Here is a 15,622-nt window from a genome sequence, read left to right as displayed (position 1 = left end):
ATTATTTATTTATTTATTTTATTTAGAGAGAAAGAGATCACAGAGAGAGATAGAGAGGGAGAGGCAGACTCTCTGCTGAGCATGGAGTCCAAGACAGGACTCAATTTTAGGACCCCGGGATCATGTCCTGAGCTGAAAGCAGATCCTTAATGGATTGAGCCACCCAGGTGCCCCACTTTTTTTTTTTTTTTTAAGATGTTATTTACTTATTCACAAGAGACACAGAGAGGAGAGACACAGGCAGAGGAAGGAGAAGCAGGCGCCATGCACGTAGCCTGATGTGGGACTCCAGGATCAGGTCCTGAGTCGAAAGTAGCAGCTCAATCATTGAGCCACCCACGTTTCCTTCCTATTTATTTCTAACTTTACTATACCACAGCCAGAGAATTCATTCAGACTTCCTTATGTTTAGTACTTGGTCAGTTTAATTTCATTTCTAACTGTTCTGGCTATAAATAACAATAATGTATGTTTTGTATTTGATAACTTACTTAGATCAAACCAGTTGAAGTATTAAATGTTTTGTTTACAGTTTCCCTACTGTTGCTCATTTTAGTCTACTTAAGCAATTTGAGAAAAAAATGTATTAAATTTTCCCAAGCATGATTGTGGATGTTAATTTCTTATAAATTGCTAGTTTTCAATTTATATTTTTAGGCTATGCTATTGGGTGAGTGTAAGCTTACAACTTATATTCCTCCAGTGAATACTTCCTTCTTTCCATTAAGTAATAATTTAATTGCATGTGAAATTCTAAATTGACTGTTACTCCCTCAGCATTTGGAGGACATTATTTTTCTGGCATCTGTTACTGCTGATGAGAAGTCTACTGTCAATCTAACTCATTTCTCTGAGATAATCTGCCTTTTCTCTCTGCTTTCCTTCAAGGAATTTTTTTGGGGTGTTCTTCAGATTTACTTTTATTTATCTTGTTCAGCTTTTGGTTAAGCTTCCTTATTCTGAAGACTCATGCTTTTCTTAAATTCTGGAAAATTATTAGCCATTGTTGCTCTCATTCTCTCTTTTCATTTGGCAATTCTCACTGCATACATACTGCATTTTTTATTCTCTAAACTCTGTATCTACTTTTTCATATTTTCCATCTCTTTATCTCTCTGTACAACATTCCTCCAATCACTAATTCTCTTCAGTTGTTTTTAATGTTTTACCTCAATAGTTCAGCATTTCAGTATTTATATATTTTTATTTCTAAAAATTTTTAAAGAAGAATTTGCTGTTTTAAAAAAAACAATCCTATGCTATTTAATATGTTTTTTTTAAGATTTTATTTATTTATTTATGAGAGACACAAATGCACAGAGACAGACAGAGAGAGAGAGAGAGAGAGAGAGAGGCAGAGACACAGGCAGAGGGAGAAGCAGGCTCCATGCAGGGAGCCCAACGTGGGACCTGATCCCGGGACTCCAGGATCACACCCTGGGCGGAAGGCAGGCACTTAACCGCTGAACCACCCAGGGATCCCCATATTTGTTTTAAATCTTCCTTTTATCCTTATGTTTATTTTTTGTCACTATGAAACTATTCGATCTTCAGTTCATTAAGGCTTATTTCTTTAATACAGACAGAAAGCACAAGTCAACCACTCCCCAATGTGGGAGTCCTGAAAGCCCTGTGTTGTGTATATAATATACCCCTACAGAGGTACTTCAGGTTTGCTTATATCAGAATATCAGGAATTAAAAAAAAAAAAAATTAAGACCTTCCTGGCTGGCTCAGTTGGTAGAGCATACGACTCTTCATCTCAGGGTTGTGAGTTCAAGCCCTACACTGAGTGCAAAGATCACTAAAATAGATAGATTTAAAATTTTTTAAGGAATTTAATTGTCCTAAGCCAATTTTTACATTAACTTCTCAATTCTGTATCCCATTACCATATCTTACCCCAAACCTACACACTAGAGAAGTCAGAAGACACTAGCTTCCAGAGGTGCTAATCACGTTCTTTTCTAAACCTTATGTATCTGCTGTGTCCTTCCTGGGCAACCTCAATAGTAAGGAAGAACAAGGGAAAGAAAATGAGCATCAATTATACCCCAGACTATATAAACTAAGTTAAAGCACTCAAATTATAGAAACAGGGCCAGCTGGGGACATAAATATCTATCAAGTATGTAGGTTTGCAGAAATTTTGAAGTTACATATTAATCCAAAACTGGAATGAAATAAAGGTAAGTTTTTTCCTTTCCCTTTAAAAATTAATTTATCCAAGTTTTCAATCCTAGAGTTACTTCAAGTTATACTCTGTAAAAAGGACTTTTCAAGAAAAAAAAAATCAATACTAAAGTTTTAGGTTTATTTTTTTTAAAGATTTATTTATTTATTCATAGAGAGACACATAGAGAGAGAGAGAGAGAGAGAGAGAGAGAGAGGCAGAGACACAGGCAGAGGGAGAAGAAGGCACCATGCAGAGAGCCTGACGTGGGATTCTGATCCAGGGTCTCCAGGATCACGCCCTAGGCTGCAGGCGGCGCTAAACCGCTGCGCCACCGGGGCTGCCCAAGTTATAGGTTTAATAAGAGAGCTCTGCAAACATAAAATAAATTTATCATATGCCAACACATACAAAACCAGGTTTTACACAAATGAACTAAGCTTTTAAAATCTCCAACAACTCATCTATAGGAACTGTAGGGAGTGGGGATAAGGATATATGGTAGACTTCTAAAAAAGGCTTCTAAACTGCATGTTTTCAGACCAGTGTTTCCCTCTTAGAAGTCAGGTTAGTCACCACCTTGTTTTATTTCAGTTAATTATAAATATCTGAGAAGATTAAGGTTCTACCTCTTTATTTACCAGCTGAACACAATATTATTACTCAACAACAATGCCCTGTACTTACAGAAGACTCCACAGTTGCATGCTTTGATACATTAATTCTCTATTAACAAAAAATCCAAGGAGACAAGACGAGGTCACATTATAGTGACCTTACAGTTAGGCTACCTTATAGTTGAGGAAACAAAGTCAACTGCATGAAAATATCTTGTTCTTAGTCACACAGTAATCTTTGGCCCAACAGTCTTTGATGCCTACCCTAGAGTCCAGAACTCTACCATACACCTACCTGTCTTTCCCTATTTGATATTCAAAAAGCGCTAACTAGGGACTCCTGGGTGGCTCAGCGGTTGAGTGGCTGCCTTTGGCTCAGGGCATGATCCCAGAGTCCCGGGATTGAGTCCCACATTGGGCTCCCTGCACGGAGCCTGCTTCTCCCTCTGCCTACGTCTCTGCCTCTTTCTGTGTCTCCCATGAATAAATACATCTTTAAAAAATGAAGTCCTAAAAATTAACCAATTAATTAAAAAGTGCTGAATAATTTCACTTGTGGAAATTTACCCAAATAACAAATGTGTACCAAGATTCTAGAGTGTTATTTACAGAAGTGTATGCGGCACGGAGACATTAGTGTCCATCTCATTAGATGAACCATGGTACACCTGGAGGCTCCGTTAGACCTCAGTGCGACCTATCAGAATGTCATGGAAAAATATGAAATGACACGCAGAATATTCACAAACTGCTGAAAAGGCAGGTTATAAAACCACACATACAATATTGTCACACTTCTTTTTTAAAAGTGTAAGTGGAAAGACCACTATGACTATACTCCAAATGTGGAGTCCTTGTGCATTAATATGAACCTGTAAATTTCTAAAGTGAAAATATAGTTTTTGTAATAAGAATTCTTTAAAATGAAAGAATAAAATTATTCTAATAAACTGAAGTCAGACCTATAATTTCACCATAACATTTAATAAAATCTAAGTAGGTGAATCTTCTTTAAAAAGAGAGACTTTTTTTAAAAATTCTAATTTTGGAGGAAAAGATTGACTAGGAAAGATATATATGTTGATGAAAACAGATTAACATATTTTATTTAAAATCCTTACACCCACAGAACAAAATAAATAGCAAAATAAAAGTAATAAAATAGAAAAATATCCAAGAGTCATAACAAAAAGTTACTATGGAAAAAATAATATATATCACTCAGACCCCCACTCAGTAAACGGTTAAAAGGCACTCTACAAAAAATAAATAAAATAAAATAAAAAATAAAAAAATAAAAGGCACTCTACAAACTCTTTACAAAACTAACGATGTGCTACTGATTAAAACCACAAATTGAAATGGCTTTAAGGTATTACTGATGATATACTTATTAAACTAGCAAAATAATTATTAATTATACATGCCAGTACTGATAAATCAATGTTGCTAAATAAGCAGATAAATACTGCTGGTAGCACCATAAATCGGCTCCTATTTCTAGAAAATAAGTTGTCAGGATCCCTGGGTGGCGCAGCGGTTTAGCGCCTGCCTTTGGCCCAGGGCGCGATCCTGGAGACCCGGGATCGAATCCCACGTCGGGCTCCCAGTGCATGGAGCCTGCTTCTTCCTCTGCCTGTGTCTCTCTGTGCATGGAGCCTGCTTCTCCCTCTGCCTGCCTCTCTCTCTCTCTCTCTCTCTCTCTCTGTGTGTGTGTGACTATGATAAATAAATAAAAATTAAAAAAAATAAGTTGTTGTCAACATTAACAAAAGCTCAAACTTTTTCTGAATGGAAATTCTGCTTTTGGAATATACCCCAAAGAAATAAATACAAAAGTAATCTGTAGCAAGATATTCTCAGCAGTACTCATTGTAAAAGCCAATGATTAAAATCACAATATGCAAACTATGTGATAGCATGATGGACTATTGCAGGTGTTCTGTGTATTATGACAAACTGTGTCAACATTTACATTAGGATAAATGATTATGGAGCCACTCGTTTTAACTATGTAAAACACAAGTATCCTTTACAAATTACATCTTGATATATAGAACTAGGCACTAATACTAATCAGGGTCTTATTTTTGTTAAGTTCCTAATTTAAAAAAATCAGATAAGAATTTTAAAAACGTAGTCCCGGGCAGCCCAGGTTGGCTCAGCGGTTTAGCGCTGCCTTCAGCCCAGAGCCTGATCCTGGAGACCAGGGATCAAGTCCCACGTCAGGCTCCCTGCATGGAGCCTGCTTCTCTCTCTGCCTGTGTCTCTGCCCCCCCCTCTCTCTCTTTCTCTCTCTCTCTGTGTCTCATGAATAAAATCTTAAAAATAAAATAAAATAACATATTCCCGTTCATCAGTTACATCTCAGTTTATAAGCTTTTATAATATGACATATATAAGAATCCCATCTTAAATTTTTTTTAGGATGCAGCAGTGTTTTTACCCAATTTAGTTATTATTGAAAAATATTTATATGATATTATTATTTAACCTCAGTAATATATTTCTAGTCCTTCCATGATTGCATTAGGATGTTTTTTCCTGAAACATTTATTAGTACCAGAATGGACAATTTAATAGAATGTCACCTATAAAGCTAAAATACCAAGATACATGTCCTGGGTTTTCATCTCTAACTGATTCATCTTGAAATCAGTCTTTCAGTGTCTTCCTTTCTTTCTTCTCTAAAAAAAAAAAAAAAGGAAATTATATATAATCACCTAACCATTATATAATCAGAGATATATAATAAAAATCAACTTTCCTCTCATCTACTGACATAATACATAATCACTGAGAAAGAATTTACTCCCTCCTCTCTACTCTTCCTAAATCTCTTAAAGTGGTCTTACCCTACCTCTTTACCATACTGACTCCTCCAGAAGCAATGAAGTGCAATCATGGCAGCGACATACTCAAAAAGTAGTTTTAAAAGATGCTGCCAGCAAACACATTTCCTATTTCCAGAAAATTAACTGTATGGCTACATACTCTAAATACTACATTCACAGACAAAGCATTTATATAAAATATTCTTTTTTTTTGTCCTTTAACTGAGGGTGGCCCTAAAACAAACTCCTCTCTACTTCTACCAATGGAAAAACAACTTCATACTTAAAACGCTGAGCTCTACTAAGTCAGTGGCACAAGATTCTTCCCACCTGCCAGGTGGTAAAACAGGTGTTAAGTCTAGTCCATACTGGGCCAACACCGAAGCTTCAATAATTTATACCACAATGCCTACTTTTACTCTTAAGATATCCTTTTCTCCCAACCCCTGATTATAATTTTTTTTTCTGCCTTTTGAAACACAGAAGCAATCTTTGACCAACTGTGGTTTCTCCACAGACCAAAAAGTTACAAAAGAATTCCCCTGCCAATTTACTGGGGGATTTGGAAGCAGTGTAACAAAGAGAAGTATAAACTGAATTAATAAGGTAACCCTGGCAGTCAAACCAACACAATAACAATATCTACAATAAAAAAGTTCTTAATCATTTTACCCCTGGATGGGCCCCTCTGGTGAAGCCTGTGAAGCCTTTCCTAGAAAAGCATTTTTAAATGCACAAAATAAAATACATTAACATTGCATTGAAAACCCAATAATATTGGAATGCAATTATCAAAATGTAAAAAGCACAAATCCATGACATAGTAGTACCTGCACTTTTTAATTAATCTTTAAGTAACAATATTTACCAGGGGATCTAATGATTAAACTTGTAAGTAATGATGAGTTTATTTCTGTAACAGTAACAGATTATGAAAATATCTGCAATTTCTGTTGGAAACGGTCTCTGCTACTGCTTAATCTTACCAGTTGGCAACATTAATAATGAAAGAAAATGTGTAAAAAAAGATGCATCTTTTTCCCTATCCAAGTTCACAGACCTACAGGCTTAAAACTTCTACTATACAGAGAACTATGTTTATTGTGTTTTTAGCTCAGTGTTAACATTGAATTTAATAGCAATATTAACGCACCTTTAGCTACATAACGCCATGTCACTCCCCAAATGAAGCAAAGAGGACAAAAAAATTTCAGCTTTTTGCAAATAAAGAAATAAGGCCACAACAAGGACAAGGGTAGTGAATGAAGAAAGTACCTGTAAATACTTACTCTTCAGCCACTTTACCTCTATTTACCTAATCTTTATAACTACCCTCTGTCCAAGATAGGTATCACAATACCTCATTCTTTTGATAAGGAATTTAAGATTCAGATAAGTGACTTGCCCAAAGTAATAATGCTAATTAACAAGTCAAAGTTTCTTTTAAACCCTAGTCTTGGGGCTCTTCTCACTTTCCTATTCCACTTCTTTTCTGACATCATTCTAGGCAAGCTCATCTCAAAAACTGTCAGAGCTTTCCATCAAGAAGAAACTAACATTCATTCTTCCGTCATCTTCAGGTCAAAAGACTACCTCAAAAGATATTGTAAGTGCACATTTAATACCACTGTAATCCCAGGGAGCCTGGGTGGCTCAGTTGGTTAAGCATCTGACTTTTGATCTCAGCTCAGGTCTTGATCTCAGGGTTGTGAGTTCAAGCCCACATCCAGTGTGGAGACTACTTAGGGGGAAAAAAAAAAAAGTACTGGTATAATCACCTCTGTAAATGGATTTCCTGTAAGGCTGATATGCAGTTCCAAATAAGGTATTAAGTACTTGCTTATGTAGAAAGTGATTTTTGTACAAGGATATTTTCAAGGAAATGAAATACTCAACATTTTGAGCAATTTTTACATGCTACTGAAAATGTAAAGCAAAATTCTAGAACTTAAATATAAAGCAGAACTGCAATATTAAAAACAAAATTTTACATTGAATTCAGATTCTCTTGTAAAAGAAATCTATAAATTTAAAGGAAACAACATATCTATATTGTTTCCAACATGAGTAGAGAAACAAATAATACATTACCATTTGCAATGATTAATTTAAAATGCTAAAAGCTAAGAATGCTAAATCCAGTTCAACTTCTTTTTACACTTATGAAACCACCAAAAACTAATATAGTGTTTAAAAATATAAAATCAGATTCATGTAAGTTACTTTTGCAGCAGGAAAGCAGCAAAGAACTAAAATGACCTGAATTATTGCAAATAATTCTATGTTTTATAGGTTTTGAAACACAGGACACTATAATAGCTTATTTTCAAAATAAAATAATTATCTTTCTTAAATATCTCTTAAATTGGATAATACTCTCTCATGCAGTCAATAAGGCTATAGGACAGTTCTATCATTAAGCTTCTAATTTTCAAGATATTCAAATCTCCCTTTTAGAAACTGGAATGCTGCCTGGCTACTGTTGAGTAGGGCATCAGAAGCTTGTTGTTTATTTTGTTGATGAATTAAGTTTACATGTAATATTCATTTGACTTTTTCTGTTAATTATCGTCAAGGGCAATATTTTCCTCTCATTTACGTTATAAAATGACCAAGCAAGACACTACAAGAGAAAGCAAACATGAACATGGGGAAGAAGAAAATCCTCCTAACTAGGTTTCCCAAGTTCAGGCCTCTATCATCTCTATTCAAGACTCTCTTAATAATCTCATTTGACAATCAAATTAAAGGCCAGATAATTTGACACTTTTAATAGTAACTATAATTATTATGTTGGTTGTTGATTAGATGAAAGTAACGAGCTCTTCAGGTATATATGGCAGCTTTGCTTGATACCAAACTAAGATTTTATAAGTTTCTCCAAGTCTAGAGTCTACAAATGGCTTAAATAAATAGAAGTCCTGATAATAGCTAGTGAGGTTTTTTGGGTTTTTGTTTTGTTTTTTTTTTTTTTTCTGCTAGCAAAGTTTAATCCATCCCACACACTCAGTAAAAGCCAAATGGTTCCAGGTTCAATTAAGCATGGCTGAAATATCCTATATACCCATTCCCCCCTTTTATCAAGGGTCTCTCTGTTGTACTCCCGTGCCCGTATCATTCCACACACTAGCCAGGATTTTTGGTTATAAACACCTACTCTGTTAATTTATTGAAAGGTTATTAGTTAACGTACAGAAACAATAGATTAAAAAAATAATAAAGTAGGAAACATACTCAGAACTCACATCGCAGAAGACTCTGCTTAGAACACTGCTGCACTGAATATTAACTCGTTTCTACATACATTTTAAAGTTAACACACTTTATAGTATACAATACAGCACATCTATATTCCACATTAGTGTGAGTTTCTCAGTCACACCTTACTCATCAAATACAAAGAGTATACAGTAGAAGTATAAATGTATGTATGTTATCTTAAAGTCAGCAAACTTTTTCTCTAAAGGGCCAGATTAATAAATGCCTTAGGTTCTACAAGGCTATATGGTCTCCATTGTGATTCTGTTGTAGCATGAAAGCAACCACAGATAATATGTAAACAAATGTGCTATGTGTTCAAATAAAACTTTATAGGGGATCCCTGGGTGGCTCAGCGGTTTGGCTCCTGCCTTCGGCCCAGGGCATGATCCTGGAGTCCCGGAATCGAGTCCCACATCGGGCTCCCTGCATGGAGCCTGCTCCTTCCTCTGCCTGTGTCTCTGCCTCTCTCTCTCTCTCTCTTGCTCTTGCTCTCTCTCTCATGAATAAATAAATAAAATCGTTAAAAAAAAAAAACTTTAATTATAAAACCAGGGAATAGGCTGCAATTGGTTCATGGGCCAGTTTGTCAACCTCTGCCTGAGAAGTATTTTAGCAGGAATCAATGCTTTTCATTTTGTAATTTAAGTAAATTTAGTACCCATGAAGGTATGAACTCATATTCATGCCAGATTATGTATGACAGATCAATCTTGGACATGACTTTGGGTGGGAATACAACCTACTGGGAATAAGGAAAACAATCTGGTGGGGGCAGAATCATAAGAAAGGCCAATTCCATCACCCTCACCAGTGACTAGTTAAGTATGGAATGCATCCCAACCCCAGCCTGTGAGACTAAGAAGACATCTGCTGAGGGGCTTTTGGAAAGGAGACAGTCCTTCTCATTCCTTTGGATACTGTTATGTGGATGGCATGCTAGTCCTGTTGCAGCCAGATTGTAACAAGAGGAAAACAGTCTTACTATTAAGCTGATGGGGAAGACCACAGGGCAGAGAATTGTAAAGAGGAGTCCTTCATGTCATTACCAACCTATTCTTGAGCCTCTGGACTTTATTATGTAAGATCATAAATTTCCTCATTATTTAAGCCAGGGTGAGAATTTTCTATTATTGTGTTCAAAGTATCTTACGTGATAGAAGTCCTTGAAAAAAGATCGTTCACTTCACAGTTTCACCACAGCCAATCTTATTTTCCTTCGACTTTCCACAAATAAAAGAAACATTTAAGGTCCTGAAAGCCCACAGAGACTACCCACAACTCAGAAAAAAACTATCGGTTCTAATTACTGATACTGAAATTTGTAACTTTATAAATTCTATAATCATGGGGGAAAAGACAAAACAGTGTACTACCTCCTTCTTTGATACCATAGCTAAGACATTCTTTCAACAAGATGTTTTTGCCTCTGTATCAGTGGTTGGCAAACTTTTTTCTATAAAGGGCCAGAGAGTGAATACTTTAGGTTTTGCAAAATACACGACCTCTGACATTACAACTCACAAAAGCAGCCATATACAGTATGTAAACAAATGGGATTTCTGTGTTCCAATAAAACTTCATTTACAAAATCAGGAAAGCAGGCCAAATTTGGCCTGCCAACTAGTTTGTCGACCTGTCATCTAAGTGGCTAACTGCAAAAAGTATCTTTCTCAGGCAAATCAAGTTGACTAAAACTCAAAAATGGTTTATTTCAAATGTATATAAATTAGGTAGAAAAATAACCCAGAATATCTTGACCATTCCTACTCATCTACATTAGATTGCTTGACGTAAAAACACAAAAAAGGGTCATTACTTTGTTTGTATACATAACTTCTGCAAAATGCAATTTAGAATTCTACTGTTATAGGGTAACTAATGTATATTACAATAGGAAAAAAAACACATGCATTGAAAATTTATAACATCATTAAATAAAACTAAGAATTTTTAGTAAATCTGCAAGCATTTCTATACATACTGCTTATTCAAAGAAAAAAAACTCTCTTCAACTAGTACCTGACTGAACTGCTCTTTTCCAGGAAGCTGAAGCTAGAGTTCAGTATTAAATGGAATGAGGAAAGAAGCAAATCATATGGACTATATTTCCTTTTCAAGCAATTTCCAATGCAAAGACATATTTTTAAAGGATACCATTTTTTTTTCACTAAAAATTATATGCCACACTCTAGGGAGAAAATAAAAAGTGAACTTTACCTTCAATCATTAAGCAAAAAAATTTGCACAAGCACATAAACACACTTTTGAGAGTACAGGAAATCACATTGTGTGATTTCATTCAACTGACAGAAATTTGAGAAACATTAATGTTTAACACAGTAATACTCTTTCAATGTATGTTACAAAATAACCGTATTTTTATAGACTTTAAAAGCAAACATGAGATAAAAAGTATATGCTTATTCTTGTGTAAGTACTGGCATTTTTCTACACACAAGAAAGAAGTACTAAGAGCAATCAACTATGAAAAACATGAATGTGAAAGAGATTGAGAGGGGGTTCTGGGGAGTGAAGAAGACTTTATTTTCCCTTTACATCTCTCTAGATTTTAGTTCGTCATAAAATGTATTACTTTTATAGTCTTTAAAAATGGTTTGAAACATATGCTCAATACAAATTAATACTAAGAAATATAGCAAGAACAAAAATGAATAGGAAAGGCAGGATTCTGTGAAAGAGGCTAGAAACTAAGAAACTCTCTGGGGTCCAACTAACCACTTCTATCACCGAAGAGGTGAGCGTACACTAACCTGCAAAAATAAGGAAAGGTCCCAGAGAACTTTAGCCATCAGCAACAACACTATGAGGCTTAAAATAACCTCCTAGTAGGGGAGTCAATAATAACTCCAATTCAATCCAGTCCCACTGAGTCCAGTCCCAGGGGTAGCATCAGAGTAAAGAAGCATCCACTAGCTTTGATCTGCCGGAGGCCAAAGCCACCCAAGAAAAGGTGATTTCCTTGAGTTCCTATATTCACAGAACTAGCATAAAATTATATTAGCTTTACCCTATCAAGTATGTTCCCCTGGCACAACTCGGTCTTTACTATCTTCACAGGACACACTTTTTTAGGCCTTGGTCTATGAGAAATATTGGTTAAAATTTGCCATTTTTAAATGGTGTAAGTTAAAATGCATTAAGTTAAAAATGGATGAAAAAACAAGACTCCCACCATCATTCCGCATTTCAAACTCTAATTAGACTATGCACAGATTATATTAAAAGACAGAAAAAATAAAAATATATAAAGACTTGCACTTCAACAACCTGCAAAAGATAAAAATGAATAATAAAATCAAATTCTGCTGTTGGCAATGGTAAAGCCATAAACAAGAAACAACCCCTGTTCTCTCCCTGAGACACAAAGGAGAGGAGCAGGCTGTCATTTCTTACTACCACAGGAAACACAATAATCACTTTAAGTTCCAGTTAAGACAATGTCTAAAACAAAGGACAGATTCAACATACTTTACCCACATCGGAATTAATTATATTTTTTCCCACAAATATTTGAGTCTCTCCTACACACTCTTACATGTGTAGGGAAACAGGAGTAGACAAAACAATGCCTAATCCACAAGAGCAAGAATTCAACATTTCTAAATGCGATGATCAAATTTTGCTTCATTTAAATAAAACTAAAGAATTCCAATGCATACCTATTCATTCGTTAGTATAGTAACTGCTTGCTGAGTTCCATCCTAAAAAAGTGATTACGCAAAGAAAAGTACAACCCTCTTTACAGCATACCATTAACTTCAAAAGGAGTGTACTACCTCTTGTCATTTGTCACATTTTTGTCATATTAGTCTCTCAGAGATAAAACGCACTGGTGAAAGCAATGGAATTCTGAACATTAAAAAAAAAAAGGGCAACCCTGAATATTAATCTCCTCTCAAATCTAATAATGTTGTTTTGGCACATGGATTAGGCCATTATTTATCCACGGAGACAAATGAACGGGGCAATTGTTCATTCAGAGCTCCATCTGAAATTTTATAAAAGAGTATTTAGCGCTCCAAAAAAAAAAAAATGTATGCTCTGTAAACAATAGATGGCAATGTGGATGTCCAACGATTCCTTTATCAAATAAACCCTTATTGTCTTAGACTTTTACGCTTGCATCAAATAGCCTTGGTGCCACGGGACCCATGAAAACGTCCTCTACAAATTCTCGACTCTATTTTTAAACCGATGTCTGGTGAAACTGACCTCGCGTTTCCAATCCCCTTCATCAGCACTCCTCAGCGGGGAGAAGGAAACACCCAGCCAGCCTCGGGGCAGGGCGGGAGAATCCCGCCGTACCTGCGTCGGAAGCGATGCGCGGCACTTCAACTCCAGGAACCGAGCGCCCCGAGCGCCGAGTTAGCCCGGAAACCAAGTTGTCTGGGCTTCCCCGGGGGGGGGGGGGGGGGAGGGGGTAAGGTGGTCGCCCCGGGCGGCGGGTCCGAGGCAGCGAGCCCACGGGGCCGCCCGGGGGCCGCGGCAGATCCAGCGAGCCTGCCTCGCGGGGGTGGGGGTGGGGGCGCGGGCGGGGGCGCGGGCGGGGGCGGGAGTGGTTCCGCGCCCCAAGCCCCGTATCGCGACGTCGCCTTCGGCACTCGGGCGGGCGGGCGGGCGCGCGCTGCCTAGTGACTCCACACCCCTCCTTGCAGACCGCAGCCCGGGGGGTCTAACACGCCCCCCGCCCTACCCTCCAGACGCAGTTCTGCCCGCGCTGCCGGGTGTTGAGGGCGCCCGAGGGCCGGGCCGCGCCGGGCCGCGCCCAGGCGGCGGGGCTGGGGGTGCGGGGCCCACCCCGGCCCCACACGCGCGGCGGCTGCTCCAGGGCGCCCCGCCGCCGCCGCCGCCGCCGGCCCCGGAGGGCGGCCTGGCCCTGGCCCGCGGGGCGCCAACGGAGAGGCGCGCCAGGCCCTCGCGGCGCGGCCCCGGGCAGCGCGGGCCGCCGCAACTTGGCGCCGCCGGGGAGAGGCAGCGGGGAAGGGAGGGCGCCCGCGGCTTACCCTGCGAACAGGCGGCTGCTTCCCGCCCCGAGCGCGGCCGGGGCGCTGCGCGGCGGCGACGGGCGTGCGGCCGCGGCCGGCGGGGAGAGGCTGTGGGGGGACGCTGGGCCGCCGGAGACGAGAGGCGCCGCCACCGCCGCAGACAGCTCCGCAATATGGCCGCCCGGCGGCTCCTCGGGGGGAAGGCGGGGCTGCCCCGCGCCCCCCGCCTCCCCCTGCCGGCCGGCCGGCCTCGCGCCGCGGCCTGAGCGCCCACGCCGCCGCCGCCGTGAGGGCCGCCGCCGCGCCGTGAGGGCCGCCCCGCCCCCGCCCCTCCCCCTCCCCCTCCGCACACGGCGTCGCCGGGGGTCGCGGCGCGGGCTGGGGACGCGCGAGGGCCGGCGGCGGCGCGGGAGCCCCGCGGGGAGCCCCTCGGGAGGGGCGCCCGGCCCGGAGCTAGCTGTGCGCCCGTCGCCACCTCCCCCGCCCCCCCCCAGTGGAAACTCGAAACTCCCGCCGGCGCCGAACACTCGCCGAGCGCGTTTCCATCGCCCCCGAGGAGGGGCTCCTCGCCGCGGGGGATGCGGGGCCCGCTCGGCGCTGCTCCTCGGCCGCTCCGGAAGACGAGACCCGCCTTACACGCTTCTGTGTTTGCCACAGAGGACTTTCAAGGATTGTAGCAGCTCATACCCAACTGGAAAAACTTGCTTTTTCGGATAGTTCCACCAAAAACCTCGACAGTGCAAATTTGCGTCCTTTAGGCAAGCATATTCGATGGTTTTTTAGTTATGACCAGCTACTTAAAAAAAAGAAAAAAAAAAGCAGTTGTAAGGAGTCGGTCAAGAAGAAAAAAGTCGGAAATAGGGCCCCCAGAGAGCAGCCAAACCTAAATCACTGTGGAATCAGAGAGGGTTGGGCGCACGGGCCCCGCCGAAGTCCAGGCAGGCTTCCTCCCGGGCAGTGTGGGGCGTCCACGCCGCGCTCCCACGCTCTCCCTCGTGTCTCCTGCGGATCCAAAGCAGCCCCTGCTTCATGACCGCACCTGTCAGAACCGTGGGGCGCGGAGCCCCGTCGGCCCAGCTCGGCCCGCCTGCAGCCTCTGTGCAGCGCGCCTTTTGTGAACGGACCTTTAGATTCAGATGACAAAATCTCAAGAGTGCGCTTGCCTTAGAACAAGTAATTCCTATCCTTCCTGCCTCATTAGCACTTGCCTTCCAGGAACTCCCTCCCCAGATCACTTTCACTAAGCCCAGGCTTCGGTTCGCTAAGCTCCGAGCTTTAGTGAGTTTCCCTATTGCCCTTTGAGACCTCCCTGAACAATTAAAAGCCCCTGGAGCTAAAAGGTCTTAGGCTGCAAATTCCTCAAGGATGGGAACCAGGTGTGTGCTTTTTCTTAACTAAAAGATTACTCCCTGACTCTCCCCAGGGTGCAAGGATTAGCCAGGTAACTGTTCAGCCTCCCACCTCAAGTTGCACGCAGGGAGATAGTCAAAGTATTAGGTGAATTCCTGGTACTACGGTAATCAAGCAGAAGTATGTATTTTGCATACTTTTGTAATGAGAAACAAAAGATTGACCATTGTTTGTCATACGCTGGGCACTAGGGTAACAGGCTTTTACACGCACATCTCTTTTGATAATTAGGTACAATAACCCTGTATTTGGGGTCAATATTAACATTGACTTTTTAAATCAGTGAATAGCCTCAAAGAAGTAATTTTTGTAACACAGCCA

The 15,622-nt window shown here is 40.4% G+C and overlaps 1 protein-coding gene across 32 annotated transcripts in view; it reads right to left on the bottom strand.

The window, feature by feature from the left end:
• Positions 1-15,622, bottom strand: part of RDX (radixin) — a 157,113-nt gene that overhangs the window by 71,759 nt on the left and 69,732 nt on the right. For 2 of the 32 annotated variants that reach the window (XM_072729856.1, XM_072729867.1), the window contains exon 1: positions 14,775-15,104. The exons of 13 other annotated variants lie outside the window; for them this stretch is intronic. The gene's annotated coding sequence lies outside the window, so the exon portion shown is untranslated. Of the gene's footprint in view, positions 1-5,398; positions 5,478-12,565; positions 12,805-13,118; positions 13,261-13,909; positions 14,144-14,422; positions 15,259-15,622 lie in introns of those variants that run through there. 17 more of the 32 variants (XM_072729872.1, XM_072729874.1, XM_072729875.1 and 14 more) reach the window with 17 other exon arrangements.

Source organism: Vulpes vulpes, chromosome 12 (genome assembly GCF_048418805.1).
Source record: "Vulpes vulpes isolate BD-2025 chromosome 12, VulVul3, whole genome shotgun sequence".
NCBI lineage: Eukaryota > Metazoa > Chordata > Mammalia > Carnivora > Canidae > Vulpes > Vulpes vulpes.
This window is presented reverse-complemented; position numbering and strand designations above follow the sequence as displayed.